Genomic DNA, 20,641 nt, shown 5'->3' with positions numbered 1-20,641 from the left:
GTTACACTCCAAGGTGTTCTCCAGGTTTCCTCGCCATTGCTTCGATCTTCCGACTCTCGTTTAGTAGTTGTAGAAAACTACACAGCATTAGGCCTACAAAATGGGTATGGGGTGGAGAGAGATGGTGTGTTACACTCCAAGGTGTTCTCCAGGTTTCCTCGCCATTGCTTCAATCTTCCGACTCTCGTTTAGTAGTTGTAGAAAACTACACTGCATTAGGCCTACAAAATGGGTATCGGGTGGAGAGAGATGGTGTGTTACACTCCAAGGTGTTCCCCAGGTTGCCTTGCCATTGCTTCGGTCTTCCGACTCTCGTTTAGTAGTTGTAGAAAACTACACAGCATTAGGCCTACAAAATGGGTATGGGGTGGAGAGAGATGGTGTGTTCCACTCCAAGGTGTTCTCCAGGTTGCCTTTCCTGATTTTCTATCTTCAGGCTCTCGTTAAATTGTGGTTAAATGGAACAACTGCATTTGGCGTACTAGTTGGTTTGGGGCCTACTAACAGTGTCTGCCGCTCCTTGCTGTTCTCCTGGTTTCCTGTCCTGAAATTCCGTTTTCAGGCGCTCGTTAAGTAGTTGTTAATGTTAGACTGCATTTGGCCTACTAGTTGGGTTGGGGCCTACTATCGGTGTCTGCCACTCCTTGCTGTTCTCCTCCACTGAACAAAGCTGTGCCGCCTGTTTACTACGGTTGCCAATTTTGAACTGCATGTCGACTACTTACTGATTTGGGCCTACTCTCTGTGTCAGCCTCTCATTCCAGTTGTCCTCCACTGCAATGCCCCCTGGTTATTCCTGTGTTACCAATTTTGAACTGCATTTAGCCCACTTTATTATTTGGGCCTATATCTGTGTTTCCTCCTCATCCTGCCCATTGCCCAGCCAGTGATAGATGAGTCTGCTGGTACATTGACCCATAACGCAACATTCCCCGTGCACGCTACACAACAACATTGTGACCCTGCTGAAAGTCAGGTTGCTCTTCCCGCATACCATACCACCTTACACGGGGACAAAGAGGAAGGTGCAGATGAAAGTGCAGGTTCCTTCATCAGGTGGGGGGAGGAATACTAGTTGGCGACGTCACTGGCACAGGGCCTCTCATAGTACGCAAAAGTGTTGCTGCCGGTGGGAGGCGCCCCCGCCGTGCAAACACACCGCTGTACTTTGAGGGGCCCTGTGCCAGTGCCAATGCCAACGAGTGGGCCCCCCCTGCTTGCTCAGGTTCACAGCACTTGCAAAGTTGAAATACTTACCTCTCCCTGCTCCACTGCCGTGACGTGGTCCAGATTTCCTGGGCCCACTAATTACTTGAACCAGCCCTACCCACCACAACTTTAGCCAAATGACCCCCAATTTCAAATGCCTTCCAATTATTATAAGGTAAATAACGCTTGACAAGCTTCATTAAGAAGAATGGATGGTTTTGACATTAAAATGGGCACTCTAGGTGTTTTCCTGGCCCCCACTCACTGCCGACTATGCTGCCCCATTGACTTGCATTGGGTTTCGTGTTTCGGTCGATCCCGACTTTACATCATAATCGGCCGATTTCACTCGACCCGACTTTTGAGATAGTCGGGTTTCGCGAAACCCGGCTCGACTCTAAAAAGGTCAAGGTCGCTCAACTCTAGTCACTTAGCTTCTGCTGGGAAGACAGGTCACAAGAAAGATCCAGGAGTGAACTAGACCAATACTGGAACATTGACAGGTGGCATGGAGCAAAGATCTAAGTGGAGTTAAATAGAGGAGCCAGCTAACGAATTAACCTCGTCACCTGTGGAAGGAAACTCAGAAACACCCACAGCCACCAGAGAAAGTCCATGGACAGAACCAGCCGAAGTACCATTCATGACCACAGGAGGGAGCCCGACAACAGAATTCACAACAGTACCCCCCCCCCCCTTGAGGAGGGGTCACCGAACCCTCACCAGAGCCCCCAGGCCGACCAGGATGAGCCAAATGAAAGGCACGAACCAGATCGGCAGCATGAACATCAGAGGCAAAAACCCAGGAATTATCTTCCTGACCATAACCCTTCCACTTGACCAGGTACTGGAGTTTCCGTCTCGAAATACGAGAATCCAAAATCTTCTCCACCACATACTCCAAATCCCCCTCAACCAACACCGGGGCAGGAGGATCAACGGATGGAACCACAGGCGCCACGTTTCTCTGCAACAACGACCTATGGAACACATTATGGATGGCAAAAGAAGCAGGAAGGGCCAAACGAAATGACACAGGATTGATAACCTCAGAAATCTTATACGGACCAATGAAACGAGGCTTAAACTTAGGAGAGGAAACCTTCATAGGAACATAACGAGACGACAACCAAACCAAATCCCCAACACGAAGTCGGGGACCCACACAACGCCGGTGGTTAGCGAAACGTTGAGCCTTCTCCTGGGACAATGTCAAATTGTCCACCACATGAGTCCAAATCTGCTGCAACCTATCCACCACAGTATCTACACCAGGACAGTCCGAAGACTCAACCTGCCCTGAAGAGAAACGAGGATGGAAACCCGAATTGCAGAAAAACGGCAAAACCAAAGTAGCCAAGCTGGCCCGATTATTAAGGGCGAACTCAGCCAACGGCAAAAAGGACACCCAATCATCCTGATCAGCAGAAACAAAGCATCTCAGATATGTTTCCAAAGTCTGATTAGTTCGTTCAGTTTGGCCATTTGTCTGAGGATGGAAAGCCGAGGAAAAAGACAAATCAATGCCCATTCTAGCACAAAAAGATCGCCAAAACCTCGAAACAAACTGGGAACCTCTGTCAGAAACGATGTTCTCCGGGATACCATGTAAACGAACCACATGCTGAAAAAATAATGGCACCAAATCAGAGGAGGAAGGTAATTTAGACAAAGGTACCAAATGGACCATCTTAGAAAAGCGATCACAAACCACCCAAATGACCGACATCTTTTGAGAGACGGGGAGATCCGAAATAAAATCCATAGAAATATGCGTCCAGGGCCTCTTCGGGACCGGCAAGGGCAAAAGCAACCCACTGGCACGAGAACAGCAGGGCTTAGCCCGAGCACAAGTCCCACAGGACTGCACAAAAGAACGCACATCTCGTGACAAAGACGGCCACCAAAAGGACCTAGCCACCAAATCTCTGGTACCAAAGATTCCAGGATGCCCAGCCAACACTGAACAATGAATCTCAGAGATAACTCTACTAGTCCATCTATCAGGGACAAACAGTTTCTCCGCTGGGCAACGGTCAGGTCTATCAGCCTGAAATTTTTGCAGCACCCGCCGCAAATCAGGGGAGATGGCAGACAAAATTACCCCCTCTTTGAGAATACCCGCCGGCTCAGGAACACGCGGAGAGTCAGGCACAAAACTCCTTGACAGAGCATCAGCCTTCACATTCTTAGAGCCCGGAAGGTACGAAACCACAAAATCAAAACGGGAGAAAAATAACGACCATCGAGCCTGTCTCAGATTCAACCTTTTGGCAGACTCAAGATAAGTCAAATTCTTGTGATCTGTCAAGACCACCACGCGATGCTTCGCTCCTTCAAGGCAATGACGCCACTCCTCGAATGCCCACTTCATGGCCAACAACTCTCGATTACCAACATCTTAATTGCGCTCAGCAGGCGAAAACTTTCTAGAAAAGAAAGCACATGGCTTCATCACCGAGCCATCAGAACTTCTTTGCGACAAAACAGCCCCAGCTCCAATCTCAGAAGCATCAACCTCAACCTGAAACGGGAGCGAAACATCTGGCTGGCACAACACAGGGGCAGAAGAAAAACGACGCTTCAACTCCTAAAAAGCCTCTACAGCTGCAGAAGACCAATTGACCACATCAGCACCCTTCTTGGTCAAATCAGTCAACGGTTTAGCAACACTAGAAAAATTAGCGATGAAGCGCCGATAAAAATTAGCAAAGCCCAGGAACTTTTGCAGGCTCTTCACAGATGTCGGCTGAGTCCAATCGTGAATGGCTTGGACTTTAACAGGGTCCATCTCGATAGTAGAAGGGGAAAAAATGAACCCCAAAAATGAAACCTTCTGAACTCCAAAGAGACACTTTGACCCCTTCACAAACAAGGAATTCGCACGAAGGACCTGGAACACCATTCTGACCTGCTTCACATGAGACTCCCAATCATCCGAAAAGACCAAAATATCATCCAAATACACAATCAGGAATTTATCCAGGTACTCTCGGAAGATGTCATGCATAAAGGACTGAAATACTGATGGAGCATTGGAAAGCCCGAATGGCATAACCAGGTACTCAAAATGGCCCTCGGGCGTATTTAATGCTGTTTTCCATTCATCGCCTTGTTTAATACGCACAAGATTATACGCCCCTCGAAGATCTATCTTGGTGAACCAACTAGCCCCTTTAATACGAGCAAACAAATCAGACAGCAACGGCAAAGGATACTGAAATTTGACTGTAATTTTATTGAGAAGGCGGTAATCAATACAAGGTCTCAAAGAACCATCCTTCTTGGCCACAAAAAAGAACCCTGCTCCTAACGGTGATGACGACGGGCGAATATGGCCTTTCTCCAAGGATTCCTTTATATAACTCCGCATAGCGGCGTGTTCTGGCACAGATAAATTGAACAATCGGCCCTTAGGAAACTTACTACCAAGAATCAAATTAATAGCACAATCGCAATCCCTATGAGGAGGTAGGACACTGGCTTTGGGCTCATCAAATACATCCCGATAATCCGACAAAAACTCTGGAACTTCAGAAGGAGTGGAAGACGAAATAGACAAAAATGGAACATCACCATGTACCCGCTGGCAACCCCAGCTGGACACAGACATAGATTTCCAGTCTAATACTGGATTATGAACCTGTAGCCATGGCAACCCCAAAACGACCACATCATGCAGATTATGCAACACCAGAAAGCGGATATCCTCCTGATGTGCAGGAGCCATGCACATGGTCAATTGGATCCAGTACTGAGGCTTATTCTTGGCCAAAGGCGTAGCATCAATTCCTCTCAATGGAATAGGGTACTGCAAGGGCTCCAAGAAAAAACCACAGCGCCTAGCATACTCCAAGTCCATCAAATTCAGGGCAGCGCCTGAATCCACAAATGCCATAACAGAATAGGATGACAAAGAACAAATCAGAGTAACGGACAATAGAAATTTAGACTGTACCGTACCAATGGTGTCAGACCTAGCGAACCGCTTAGTGCGCTTAGGACAATCGGAGATAGCATGAGTGGAATCACCACAGTAAATACATAGCCCATTCCGACGTCTGTGTTCTTGCCGTTCAGCTCTGGTCAAAGTCCTATCACTCTGCATAGGCTCAGGCCCATGCTCAGATAGTACCGCCAAATGGTGCACAGCTTTACGCTCACGCAAGTGTCGATCGATCTGAATGGCCAAAGACATAGACTCATTCAGACCAGCAGGCATGGGAAATCCCACCATGACATCCTTAAGGGCTTCAGAGAGACCCTTTCTGAAGATTGCTGCCAGGGCACATTCATTCCACTGAGTGAGCACAGACCACTTTCTAAACTTCTGACAATATATCTCCGCTTCATCCTGACCCTGACACAGAGCCAGCAAGATTTTCTCTGCCTGATCCACCGAATTAGGTTCGTCATAAAGCAATCCAAGCGCCAGGAAAAACGCATCAACATCACGCAATGCCGGATCTCCTGGCGCAAGGGAAAATGCCCAGTCTTGAGGGTCACCACGTAACAAAGAAATAATGATCTTTACTTGTTGAACAGGGTCACCTGAGGAGCGAGGTTTCAAGGCAAGAAACAATTTACAATTATTTTTGAAATTCAAGAACTTAGATCTATCACCAAAAAACAAATCAGGAATTGGAATCCTAGGCTCTGACATCGGATTCTGAACCACAAAATCTTGAATGTTTTGTACACTTATAGTGAGATTATCCATCAAAGAGGACAGACCTTGAATGTCCATGTCTACACCTGTGTTCTGAACCACCCAGATGTAAAGGGGAAAAGAGAGACAAAACACACTGCAAAGAAAAAAAAATGGTCTCAGAACTTCTCTTATCCCTCTATTGAGATGCATTAGTACTTTGGGCTACCTGTACTGTTATGACCTGGTGGTCAGGACAATAATGGACCTGGAGGTTAAGAGCACACGGAATGACCTGATAGTTACTGATAATATAGGACGAGCTCTGGGACGTGGGAACTCTGCTGACCGTAATCCCTAATCCTATCAACCACACTAGAAATAGCCGTGGATTGCTCCTAACGCTCGCTATGCAACTCGGCACAGCCTAAGGAACTAGCTAGCCCTAAAGATAGAAAAATAAAGCCTACCTTGCCTCAGAGAAATTCCCCAAAGGAAAAGGCAGCCCCCCACATATAATGACTGTGAGTAAAGATGAAAATACAAACACAGAGATGAAATAGATTAAGCAAAGTGAGGCCCGACTTACTGAACAGACTGAGGATAGGAAAGGTAGCTTTGCGGTCAGCACAAAAACCTACAAAAAGACCATGCAGAGGACGCAAAAAGACCCTCCGCACCGACTCACGGTGCGGAGGTGCTCCCTCTGCGTCCTAGAGCTTCCAGCAAGCAAGACAACAATCCAAATAGCAAGCTGGACAGAAAAATAGCAAGCCAGAGAAAAACAAGCAGTCACTTAGCTTCTGCTGGGAAGACAGGTCACAAGAACGATCCAGGAGTGAACTAGACCAATACTGGAACATTGACAGGTGGCATGGAGCAAAGATCTAAGTGGAGTTAAATAGAGGAGCCAGCTAACAAATTAACCTCGTCACCTGTGGAAGGAAACTCAGAAACACCCACAGCCACCAGAGAAAGTCCATGGACAGAACCAGCCGAAGTACCATTCATGACCACAGGAGGGAGCCCGACAACAGAATTCACAACAGGGGTGATTCATAGGGATCCCACTAGTGTCTTGCAGCTGCACCCTTTCCACTCCGTAGTATCATCAGTGGAGGAGGAGGAGCTCCGGTTTCGCTAGAGTCTGTGCCCCTGGGCAAGACTTTTGTGCCATTAAATTTGCGACCGGAGGTTCTCTCTTGGGCTCACTCGTCCAGGGTGGGTGGACACTTTGAGACCAAAAGGACATCTGAGCTTCTGGCGAGGACGTACTGATGGCCGCATATGGTTCGTGACGTTGGAGCATGTGTCTCCTGCGCCAAGAATAAGTGTCCTCGACAATGGCCAACTGGGTTACTTTACCCCCCGCTGTGGGCGGACAGGCCATGAGAGATGGTCGGGATGGACCTTGTGGTGGGCTTACCCAAGTCCAGTGGCTAAACCATTATTTGGGTAATCACCAACCATTTTTCCAATATGGTGCACTTGGTGCCTCCTCCACGGCTACCTTCTACACGGGTCTTGGCAGCGTTGTTAATTAAACACATTTTCCGCCTACACGGTATGCCAGACAAAATTGTCAGTGACCAGGGTCCCCAGTTTGCATTTCGGTTCTGGAGAGAGCTTTGTCGTCTACTCAGCATCGAGCTGAATCTCTCTTCAGCATACAATCCAGAGACGAACGGGTTGGTAGAGAGGGCCAACCAGACTCTACTCACATATCTGCGACATTTTGTTTCAGCCAGGCAAGATGACTGGGCATCCTTGCTACCATGGGTGGAGTTTGCACTGAACAACACCATAGCCGACTGCACTGGGCAGACCCCATTCCTCCTTAACTACGGCCAGCATCCACGGGTTCCTGTGCCTATGCCCATGTCTTCCGCCAATTCCAGGGTGGCAGACTGGGTTGAGGTGGCACATGACATTTGGGACCACACATAGGATGCCATCCGGCTTCCAAGGCGAGAATGAGGTCCTCCACTGATGCACATTGGCGCCCCGCTCCGACCTTTGCTCTTGGCGACTTAGTGTGGCTCTTAGCCCATAATATCAGGCTGCGAGTTGAGTCCACTAAGTTTGCACCTCACTACTTGGGTCCCTTCAAGGTCCTGGACCAGGTTAACCGTGTGGTCTACCATCTGGCCCTTCCTCCATGCCTAGGTATCACCGACACCTTTCATGTGTCCCTTCTAAAGCCCGTTCACATGTCCTGGTTTTCTGAGTTATCTGCCAGGACATCGGGTTCATCTACGGATGATTATGAGGTGAACGCTATCTTGGGGTAACATAGTAACATAGTAACATAGTTAGTAAGGCCGAAAAAAGACATTTGTCCATCCAGTTCAGCCTATATTCCATCATAATAAATACCCAGATCTACGTCCTTCTACAGAACCTAATAATTGTATGATACAATATTGTTCTGCTCCAGGAAGACATCCAGGCCTCTCTTGAACCCCTCGACTGAGTTCGCCATCACCACCTCCTCAGGCAAGCAATTCCAGATTCTCACTGCCCTAACAGTAAAGAATCCTCTTCTATGTTGGTGGAAAAACCTTCTCTCCTCCAGACGCAAAGAATGCCCCCTTGTGCCCGTCACCTTCCTTGGTATAAACAGATCCTCAGCGAGATATTTGTATTGTCCCCTTATATACTTATACATGGTTATTAGATCGCCCCTCAGTCGTCTTTTTTCTAGACTAAATAATCCTAATTTCGCTAATCTATCTGGGTATTGTAGTTCTCCCATCCCCTTTATTAATTTTGTTGCCCTCCTTTGTACTCTCTCTAGTTCCATTATATCCTTCCTGAGCACCGGTGCCCAAAACTGGACACAGTACTCCATGTGCGGTCTAACTAGGGATTTGTACAGAGGCAGTATAATGCTCTCATCATGTGTATCCAGACCTCTTTTAATGCACCCCATGATCCTGTTTGCCTTGGCAGCTGCTGCCTGGCATTGGCTGCTCCAGGTAAGTTTATCATTAACTAGGATCCCCAAGTCCTTCTCCCTGTCAGATTTACCCAGTGGTTTCCCGTTCAGTGTGTAATGGTGATATTGATTCCCTCTTCCCATGTGTATAACCTTACATTTATCATTGTTAAACCTCATCTGCCACCTTTCAGCCCAAGTTTCCAACTTATCCAGATCCATCTGTAGCAGAATACTATCTTCTCTTGTATTAACTGCTTTACATAGTTTTGTATCATCTGCAAATATCGATATTTTACTGTGTAAACCTTCTACCAGATCATTAATGAATATGTTGAAGAGAACAGGTCCCAATACTGACCCCTGCGGTACCCCACTGGTCACAGCGACCCAGTTAGAGACTATACCATTTATAACCACCCTCTGCTTTCTATCACTAAGCCAGTTACTAACCCATTTACACACATTTTCCCCCAGACCAAGCATTCTCATTTTGTGTACCAACCTCTTGTGCGGCACGGTATCAAACGCTTTGGAAAAATCGAGATATACCACGTCCAATGACTCACCGTGGTCCAGTCTATAGCTTACCTCTTCATAAAAACTGATTAGTGTAAAGTGGTACGTGGCAAAAAAATTTATTTGGTGGATTGGAATGGTTATGGCCCAGAGGACAGGTCCTGGGAGTCTGCTGAGCACATTCAGGCTCCGCAGATCATTGCTGACATCGAACATAGCGAGGCCAAGGAGGGGGGCCCTAGAAGGGGGGGTAATGTTAGGTGTCGAGTTCCAGTTGCTGCAGAGGGGGTATCTCGAACCACCTCCCCTGCTGTCTCTCATTCTTCTTCAGCCGCAGTGGAGCCTGCTCAGCAGAGATGTCGGTCTCAGCGTCTGGCTCAGGCAGATACTGTGCACTTGGTTACTGCTGCCCTTTCAGGCTCAACCATTGTAACCAGCACTGTTCAGCGAAGAGCAGCAACTCCTGGGACTAAGTCCTGCTTTTCCTCTACTGAGCATGCCCAAGGGACGACCTCTCATGGGAGGTCAGGAGTCACATGCTCTGGTCCTGTAGCAGCTCCTATTTGACTACAAGGAAGGTCCTGAAGAGCTTCCTCTATAAAAGGTTTGCATGGCCGCACGGCCATGCGCTAGTATAAACTTGATAACATGTGTGTGTAGATGAATGTCTGTCGGTGGATGAAAGCTCCTTAATCATTCCCATTCCTAGTGTTGTTGATGTGAGTGGTGGAAGCTATGAAGCGCCCGACAGTGCTACCTGCACACCTAGCACACGTTACAGTGCCTTTTGCATTGCCCGCTTATATGGCACCGTGCGCAATCAGTGCGCTTTCTTGACAGCCTGTCAGTGTAGGGTGGGAATTCCCGCTTGGACTCCTCATCTGACTTGGGATGTCCTCATGCGCGGGCTCTAAAGCCACCGAGGGTCAGAGCGAGTCCAATCACCAGATTATTGATGGTGATTCATAGGGATCCCACTAGTGTCTTTTAGCTGCACCCTGTGACTGTTAACAGGGTGCAGCTTATTCTTGCGGCTCTGTGAAGCAACAGAGTTCACTACTATTGACACAGGCTAAAGTCTAACCCACGTGTCAACAAGTGTCTATCCGCCATTACTCAGCAGCAGGTACCATCTCTGCACGGTGGACCCCAGGCTGCAAACGCACCTCATATCTACCTCTATTATTTGGTGCGTTCCCCTAGCCCTAACATATGGTTGTATTCAAAATTAGCTGATCACATTCAAACTCATGTTAAGTAGGACAGCACACAGATATCCTCTTTTCAAGTGATTCAGATTAACCCCTTAATCCCATATGATGTACTATCCCGTCAAGGTGACCTGGGACTTAATTCCCAGGGACGGGATAGTACGTCATTGCGATCAGCCGCGCTCACGAGGGGAGCGCGGCCGATCACGGCCGGGTGTCAGCTGACTATCGCAGCTGACATCCGGCACTATGTGCCAGGAGCGGTCACGGACTGCCCCCAGCACAATAACACCTGGCACACTGCGATCAAACATGATCGCAGCGTTTCGGTGGTACAGGGAAGCATTGCGCAAGGAGGGGGCTCCCTGCGTGCTTCCCTGAGACCCTCGGTACAAGGCGATGTGCTCACCTTGTACCGAGTGTCTCCACCCTGCAGGTCCTGGATCCAAAATGGCCACGGTGCTGCATCAGGGTCCTGCAGGGAAGTGGCTTACCAATGCCTGTTCAGAGCAGGCGCTGATAGGCCTCCAGCAGTGCACGTCAGATCGTTGATCTGACACAGTGCATTGCAAAGTGTCAGATCAGCGATCTGACCTTTTAACATGATGCTCCCCCCTGGGGCAATGTTATAAAGTAAAAAAAAAAATATTTAGATGTGTTAAAAAAAAAAACAATTCCTAAATAAAGAAAAAGAAAAAATTTGTTCCCATAAATACATTCCTTTATCTAAATAAAAAAAAACTATAAAAGTACACATATTTAGTATCGCCGCATCCGTAACAACCCGACCTATAAAACTGTCCCACTAGTTAACCCCTTCAGTGAAAACCATAAAAAATAAAAATAAAAAAGAGGCAAAAAACAACGCTTTATTATCATACCGCTAAACAAAAAGTGGAATAGCACGCGATCAAAAAGACGGATATAAATAACCATGGTACCGCTGAAAATATCATCTTGTCCCGCGAAAAACAAGCTACGATAAAATAAAAAAGTTATAATCCTCAGAATAAAGCGATGCAAAAATAATTATTTTTTCTATAAAATAGTTTTTATCGTATAATAGCTCCAAAACATAAAAAAATATAAATGAGGTATCGCTGTAATCGTACTGACGGATGACGGCCGTTTCGCACGGACTGCGCTTCAACGGGTCCAGGAATTCCTGGCCGTCGTCCGGTTCCCTCCTCGCACCCTCTCGTTTGTACTGCAGTCCTACAGGCATGTCCGCATCCCATTGTATGGATAAATAAAGGACTTTTCTACTTTCATCGCTGGGTGAGTGCCAACTTTTTTCTTTTTTTTTCTCTCTGGATGCCCTTATATGACTTGCTGCTTGGTTGTGCACCACTATGCGATTCTAATCCATGGCTTGTCTGCCTGCCGCATGAAACATTGATTTTTTGCAGCTTGTTTGCCTATATCAATTACCATCAATAACCACTCATCCTGGTGCCGTCATACTTTCTTTTTTTTACATTCATATAAGAGACTTATCCTCTATTAAAAAAATGCCTGTTTTACAGATTTTATTAATTTCATTTTATGTAAAAAGGGTTTGATTACTTATAGATATGAGGAGTCTCAGAGCTCAGTGCACTTTTCCACCCCTCAAGTACAATCCACCACACCTCTGCTTATATTGATTGACCACTCTTTTCGGAGCACTTCTTGACTACACTCCAGAGGCGTAGCTAGGGGTTCAGCCTAGGGGGGGCGAGACATCTGAGTGGGCCCCTAACCTCTGATTACAACTATGGTGATGCACCCTAATAGTGGACGTAGGAGAACGTCAGCAGATGATCCTGCTGCAACTAAAAAAAAAAAAAACATCTCCACAAGACCAATACTGATATTACCGCCATATTGTGACCATATAGGGGTAGATACCAGTCCTACAAAGCATACAAGTGATAACAGCACAGTTATAGATGATGACTTACCACTGACATTCTTTCTGATGGAATCGTTCACTTTTCCCGCCTTTTCCATCTATCCCAGACCGACATGGCGACTTCTCCACCCAGGACTCGTCTGCAGAGAATACAACAAAGACACATTTCACTTCTCATATTCCAGCCCCATCACCATCTATTCCCAACCTGCACAAACTCCTCATCCTGCTGATACCCCAATACTGAGCCGCTGCTGCCGTATGTGTCCCTATTACTACACCTGATACCGCAATACTGAGCCGCTGCTGCCGTATGTGTCCCTATTACTGCCCCTGATACCCCAATACTGAGCCTCTGCTGCCGTATGTGTCCCTATTACTGCCCCTGATACCCCAATACTGAGCCTCTGCTGCCGTATGTGTCCCTATTACTACACCTGATACCGCAATACTGAGCCGCTGCTGCCGTATGTGTCCCTATTACTGCACCTGATACCCCAATACTGAGCCTCTGCTGCCGTATGTGACCCTATTACTGCACCTGATACCCCAATACTGAGCCTCTGCTGCCGTATGTGACCCTATTACTGCACCTGATACCCCAATACTGAGCCGCTGCTGCCGTATGTGTCCCTATTACTGCCCCTGATACCCCAATACTGAGCCTCTGCTGCCGTATGTGTCCCTATTACTGCCCCTGATACCCCAATACTGAGCCTCTGCTGCCGTATGTGTCCCTATTACTACACCTGATACCGCAATACTGAGCCGCTGCTGCCGTATGTGTCCCTATTACTGCCCCTGATACCCCAATACTGAGCCTCTGCTGCCGTATGTGACCCTATTACTGCACCTGATACCCCAATACTGAGCCTCTGCTGCCGTATGTGTCCCAATTACTGCACCTGATACCCCAATACTGAGCCTCTGCTGCCGTATGTGTCCCTATTACTGCCCCTGATACCCCAATACTGAGCCTCTGCTGCCGTATGTGACCCTATTACTGCCCCTGATACCCCAATACTGAGCCTCTGCTGCCATATGTGTCCCTATTACTGCACCTGATACCCCAATACTGAGCCGCTGCTGCCGTATGTGTCCCTATTACTGCCCCTGATACCCCAATACTGAGCCGCTGCTGCCGTATGTGTCCCTATTACTGCACCTGATACCCCAATACTGAGCCCTGGCTAACGCATGTGTCCCTATTACTGCATCTGCTGTGTGGTACAAATGCAATGCTCCTCATACTGCATCACATAGTAATGCCACCATTGTGCCCTTACATAGTACAATGTCTCCTTTGTGCTCTCACAGTAGCCCCAAACTCTTTACAGGCCTCCACAGTAGTCCCCACACTGTATATAGGCCTCTACAATGTATGATGGCCCGACAGCAACCTTCAAACTGTATAGTGACCCCTGCGTTAGCTCCCACACTGTATAATGACTCCTGCCTTAGGTCCCACGCTGTGTAATGGCTCCCACATTATCTACCACACTTTATAATGACCCCTCCATTAGCTTCCACACTGTATAAAGACCCCTCCATTAGTGTCCACGCTGTATAATGACCCCTGCATTAGCTTGCACGCTGTATAATGGAACCCGTTGTAGCTCCCACTCCTTGGATTCTGGTCACTGTCTGTCCCTCTCTGGGGGCTGATACTTGCACAGCCCTGAAATATATGACAAAGACATAAATAGAAGAAACAGCCAGTGGGTGTGTATAGAGGCCATCATATGGGTATAGCTCCCTGAATGTGTCCAGGTAACCATAAAGGAATACTCTTGTCTGGACAAGACCCCAAAGAGGGAAATGGAAATGAGGGAATCAGAAAAAAGAGGGGGAGGTAGAATATTACCCATCTAAAGAAAAAAGTACACCCCCTGGCTCTTCTGTTCCTTTTTCCTCTTCTCCCCCTTGGGGATCTTGTGGTCTAGACTGAGTATATGTAAATGGACCCGCACCCATGTGTGATTTTCTATATGCACCTACTTGCTGTTTCTATTTTCTTCTGGCTATTTTTCATCTTAATATATATGTATAGCTATACATATATATGTATTTTTCATCTTAATATATATGTATAGCTATACATCTTCACATCCTGTTCCGTCCAGATGTGTCCAGATCCCAGAATTCTAAGAGGCAGAAGTTCACCGACCACCATATTGGGACACCCAAGTGATGGGTGTCTCAATTTGGAAACTGTTTACGATACCAGCCTCTTGCGCGGTACCACCAGCTGAACACCGTCCACCACACACACTGTATATGCCGTACGCACCACACACCCACTGTAAATGCCGTAGGCAGTACACACACACACACACTTTATACTCATCCTCTTGAGCGGTACCACCAGCGGAACACCGTTGCAAACATGCCACTGCCGGGATCAGCCGAATGACTCACTGACCGCCGCCATCTTTGTACAAGAGGAGCGCAGAGCACATGGGGTAGACAGGTCAAAGAAGAGAGCACAGACGGGGGAAAGAGAGAGTGGATAGGTGGGTGAGCACATGGGGGGGAGAGAATCTCAACGCTACAAAGCCTGACCCCATCGTGACATTACCGCCCTCCCAATGCGATAGCATCGGGTCTCCATATAGTAAATATATATTCATCCTCAACTTTTTTAATAAAAGGTTTTACCTTTTATTTTTCATATTTCGTGTTTTTTTATTTTTCGTGTTTACCACCTTAGATTTACTGATATGAAATCATGCAGACACTGGTCTGATAGGATCCTGACCCAGGCTACAGGATAGAACATGTATATGGGTTGGGGTCTTATCAGACCAGTGTTATATATATATATATTAGATGGTGGCCCGATTCTAACGCATCGGGTATTCTAGAATATGCATGTCCACGTAGTATATTGCCCAGCCACGTAGTATATTGCCCAGCCACGTAGTATATTGCCCAGCCACGTAGTATATAGCAGAGCCACATAGTATATAGCAGAGCCACGTAGTATATAGCAGAGCCACGTAGTATATTGCCCAGCCACGTATTATATTGCCCAGCCACGTAGTATATTGCCCAGCCACGAAGTATATTGCCCAGCCACGTAGTATATTGCCCAGCCACGTAGTATATAGCAGAGCCACATAGTATATAGCAGAGCCACATAGTATATAGCAGAGCCACGTAGTATATTGCCCAGCCACGTAGTATATAGCAGAGCCACATAGTATATAGCAGAGCCACATAGTATATAGCAGAGCCACGTATTATATTGCCCAGCCACGTAGTATATTGCCCAGCCACGTAGTATATTGCCCAGCCACATAGTATATTGCCCAGCCACGTAGTATATAGCAGAGCCACATAGTATATAGCAGAGCCACATAGTATATAGCAGAGCCACGTAGTATATTGCCCAGCCACGTAGTATATAGCAGAGCCACATAGTATATAGCAGAGCCACATAGTATATTGCCCAGCCACGTAGTATATTGCCCAGCCACGTAGTATATTGCCCAACCATGTAGTATATAGCAGAGCCACGTAGTATATAGCAGAGCCACATAGTATATAGAAGAGCCACGTAGTATATTGTCCAGCCAAGTAGTATATTGTCCAGCCACGTAGTATATTGTCCAGCCACGTAGTATATTGCCCAGCCACGTAGTATATTGCCCAGCCACGTAGTATATAGCAGAGCCACGTAGTATATAGCAGAGCCACATAGTATATTGTCCAGCCACATAGTATATTGCCCAGCACAGAGCCACGTAGTATAGAGACTTAAAAAAAAATAAACATATACTCACCTATAGCTCGTTGAAGTCCTGCTATACTCACCCTCTGCCGCCTTTCCCGCTCCTCGCCACGCTCCCGGGACCGCGCCATTGCAAGTGCACGCTTCCGCTCACAGGGCTGGTGTGAGCAGGACCTATGATGATGTCACGGTCACATGACCGTGACGTCACGGCAGGTCCTTGTCGTACACCAGCCCTGGGAGCGGAAGCTGCTGCTTGCAATGGAGCGGTCCCGGGAGCATCCAGAGAAGCGGGAAAGGCGGCGGAGGGTGAGTATAGCAGGTTTTTTGGTTTTTTTTATTATTTTTAACAGGACATATTTTTACTATTGATGCCGCATAGGCAGCATCAATAGTAAATAGTTGGGGACACACAGGGTTAACAGCAGCGGTAACGGAGCGCGTTACACCGCGGGCCGTTACCGCTGCCATTAACCCTGTGTGAGCGGTGAGTGGAGGGGATTATGGAGCGGGCGCCAGGCAGTGAGTGCAGGTGAGTAGGGGAGGGACTAATCGGACTGTGGCCATCGCTGATTGGTCGCGGCAGCCATGACAGGCAGCTGCCGAGACCAATCAGCGAATGAATAACCGTGGCAGAAGGAGACAGACAGACGGAAGTACCCCTTAGACAATTATGTATAATATATATATATATATATATATATATATATATATATATATACACTGACAAGACTGGTCAGTAATGTGCATTGAAAGATGTGACCCTGGCTGCAGGACCCCACACATGAGGATATTTGACTCTTTCCCATATATGGTATATATAGGAAAGAGACATATTGCATATCCTCATCTGTGGGGTCCTGCAGCCAGGGTCACTCACTCTATGAGTGCACATTACTGACCAGTCGCCATAAATCTTCAGTGCCTTAGTAACTGCAGATACAGCACAGGAATCCTGCTGGGTGTTGTCAGGAGAGCAGCAGATAGAGTAGAAGTGTGAGCTGTACTTACACCACTGTGTCCTGCTCCTCTCCAGTCTCACAGGGAAAAGATGCTTCTTCCTGTCTGCTCTGCAGCAGATATTGCATGCTCCCTCAGCGTGCACTGTGGGCGTGTCTTCAGTATACTGGAGGCAGGCAGCTGTCAGGTACAGTGCTGGCCTGGTACTCCGCGTGTATCAGCATGGGGGGGGCTTTGGGGAATATGCTCCTCTCTCTTCAGCCACAGCCCGCGGTAGTGCAGGGAGAGATCATGTCTCGCTCTTCTCTACCGCAGGCTGTGCACGCTGATATAATTAAGTGTAGCATAGCTCCAGGTGGGCCCCTGTGAGCGGTGGGCCCGGGGCGACCGCACCCTCTGCCCCCCTGCTAGCTACGCTACTGCTACACTCCCCAGCCATTCACCCACTGGCACTACAGGAGACAAGAATACAAACAGTGTCAGTGTGGGTGTACTCTACTCCTTGTCTCAATTCTGCTCCCCGTCTCCTGTCATCTTCGGCCACCTGCTACAGTGTGGTCCTGTGTGCAGCGAGTGGCCACTGCAGACAGGAGAGGGAGATGAGGGTTTGCCTACACGGACACTGTGAGAGCTCTTGGCTCCTGCAGTGTCAGTGAGTTCAATGCTGAAGATGATTTAAGTTGGGCAGTGATCCAAAGCAAGCGCTGTCAATCAACAAGAAAGAGATGCAGAGGATTTTAATTCAGGAGTTGAATCGATGCAATGAGTTTCAAAAAACAGCAACATAGAGAAATTCAGAAAAATATACCAGAAGGAAACAATCTTACCAACACCAGTCAGATCACAAATGCACAGGCAGGATGTAGCAGACCCACATTATGAAGGCAGGGGCAGCACAGGTGCAAACTACTGATAAAAGCAGCCACTCACAAACCTACCAAATTATGGAGGGGTTGGCTGCCAAGTAGAAAAAATGCACATAAATGAGGCTTGAGTAGAACACCAGTCACACAGGTATGTGTGATGCACAGTGTCCGGCTTACAGCCAATTGATGACACCCATAACACTATAACAGGCGGGCTGCCCAGCATTATATGAATGCACCTCACAAGAACAGATGCCCCAGTGTTAGCAGCGGGTTAATCAGCGTGATGTTCACAACGAGCAACAGAGAATGTTCATTTATTAAGAATTAAGAATATCCAGCTTAAAACATGAGAACAGGATCAATCTGGTTTCTGAGAGAGAGAGATCTGCTATGAGTCCTTCTGCTTCAGCTACACACAAGAAATGTGCTCACAGGGAAGGGGAGGAGGAACATCCTGTCTGTTTTTTTTTTAACTTTGTTGACATGTGAACAATATGCATGCAGATATATAAATCACATCATATTAAACAAACAAGAGTTGTTGCAATACATACAGATCAATATGCATTAGGCCAACACCCCCACTCAACAACTACTTATTCTGTCAGTCCCATAGTGGTTCTCAATTCTTGGAACCTAGGTCATGGCAATGGCTTTGTCAAAATATCAGCTAACATTTTATCAGTTTCACAATAAACAAATTGAATTACGCCACGATCTATTAAATCACGTAGATGATGACATCTGATGTCGATGTGCTTAGTTCTAGCACTGATCTTCACTGCATGCAAGTTTAATGCATCCTTGGTTGTCCTCATATATCACCGTTGGCTGAGTTAACGGTTTACCAAGATCGTCCATCAGTTGTCTTAGCCAAATGATCTCCTGACTTGCATAGGCTGCGGATACATACTCAGCTTCTGTAGATGACAAAGCAACAGACACTTGTTTTCTACTAGACCAGGAGATTGAACTTTCTCCAAGTTTAAATACATATCCGCTTGTGGATTTACACGAATCACCAGCCCAATCTGAGTCAACATAGCCGGTGTGTTTTAGATTTCCTGCTGCAGATATTTTTAAATGTACACCTTGTGTCCCTTTTAAATATTGTAGAACTCTTTTAACGGCATTCCAGTCCTTTTGGCACAGTTTCTCCACATATCTGCACAATATTCTAACTGCTGTTGTAATATCCGGTCGAGTCGTGGTTGATATATATAGAAGTGCCCCCACTGCCTGTCGATATTTCTCATTGTTAGGCAACAGGTCATCTTCTTCCAGTTTCAGGTAGGATGATTCCATTGGCGTTGATACACCTTTGGCTTCCGTCATTCCGAACTGATCCAAAATTGAATTAATCTTTGCACTTTGATTTAAAAGAAAACTTCCATCTTCCTCTCTCTGGATGTGGATTCCTAGATAATATGTCACATTTCCTAGGTCTTTCGTTTCAAAATGCTTGTTCAAAATTTTAGTAATTTTCCCAATTTCAGCTTCTTCTTGATGAACTACAATTACATCGTCCACATATAAGAGAATATACATCCATTTTCCATCTGTATATCTCGTGTACAGGCATGGATCCGCTTGACCTCTTTTAAATCCTTCTTCTAACAAGACTTTGTTCATTTTAGAGTTCCATGCTCTCGCCGATTGCTTAAGACCATAAAGAGATTTTTGTAGTTTGCAAACAAGATTCTGTTCACCTTCCTTTACATAACCTTCAGGTTGAGTCATGTATAAGTCCTCCTCAATGTCACCATTTAAAAATGCGGTTTTGATATCCAAATGTCTGACAAACATCCTTTGTACTGCAGCTACCGCCAACAATGCTCTAAATGTTGTCTGCTTAGCGACCGGGGAAAAAGTAGCATCATAGTCTTCGCCATATTTTTGAGAATATCCTTTTGCGACCAACCTCACTTTAAATCTGTGAACTTTACCTTCAGAGTCATATTTGGTTTTAAATACCCATTTACACTTAATTGCCTTTTTATCCTGTGGTAACTCAGTGAGTTTCCAAGTTTGAAGTTGATGAAGCGAGTTCATTTCTTCATTCGCGGCATTGATCCACTTTGTTCTTTCATGGGCGGGTAGTTTCTGCATTTCATCCCATGACTGTGGTTCTGACTCAGGCAGTGTCTTCACAATGTAGGATAAACGTTTAGCTGGTATTCCTTAGTTTGATCTTGATGACCTTCTAATTTCAGGTTCACTTAGGCCTTTTGTTGTTCCTTCAGTGGTTGAAGAGTCCAGCCAGACTTCTACATTTTTTTCTTCGTTGTCTTGTAATTGTGATTGAGATAGTTGTTGTTGCTTCATCTGGACTACTGGCATAATGTCATAAAACTTGGGTGACACAAAGTTTTCATCAAACACTACATCTTTACTTATTGTGACCTTGTTTGTCTCTGGGTGTAAAATTCTATAACCTTTCTGGGTTTCACTGTAGCCTACCAGGATGCCTTCCTTGGCATGAGATTCCCACTTATTTAGTTTTTTTTCTTTGGGAACATGTGCAAATGCTTTACTTCTGAAAATCCTTATGTGTTGTAGTTTTGGTTTTGTACCATTCCATTGCTCAAATGGAGTTTTCTCTGTCGCTTTACTTGGTAGTCTGTTCTGAAGATAACAAGCCGTCATAATAGCTTCGCCCC

This window comes from Ranitomeya imitator, chromosome 6, assembly GCF_032444005.1.
Source record: "Ranitomeya imitator isolate aRanImi1 chromosome 6, aRanImi1.pri, whole genome shotgun sequence".
In the NCBI taxonomy this organism is placed as follows: domain Eukaryota; kingdom Metazoa; phylum Chordata; class Amphibia; order Anura; family Dendrobatidae; genus Ranitomeya; species Ranitomeya imitator.
Note: the sequence above shows the minus strand (reverse complement) of the source record.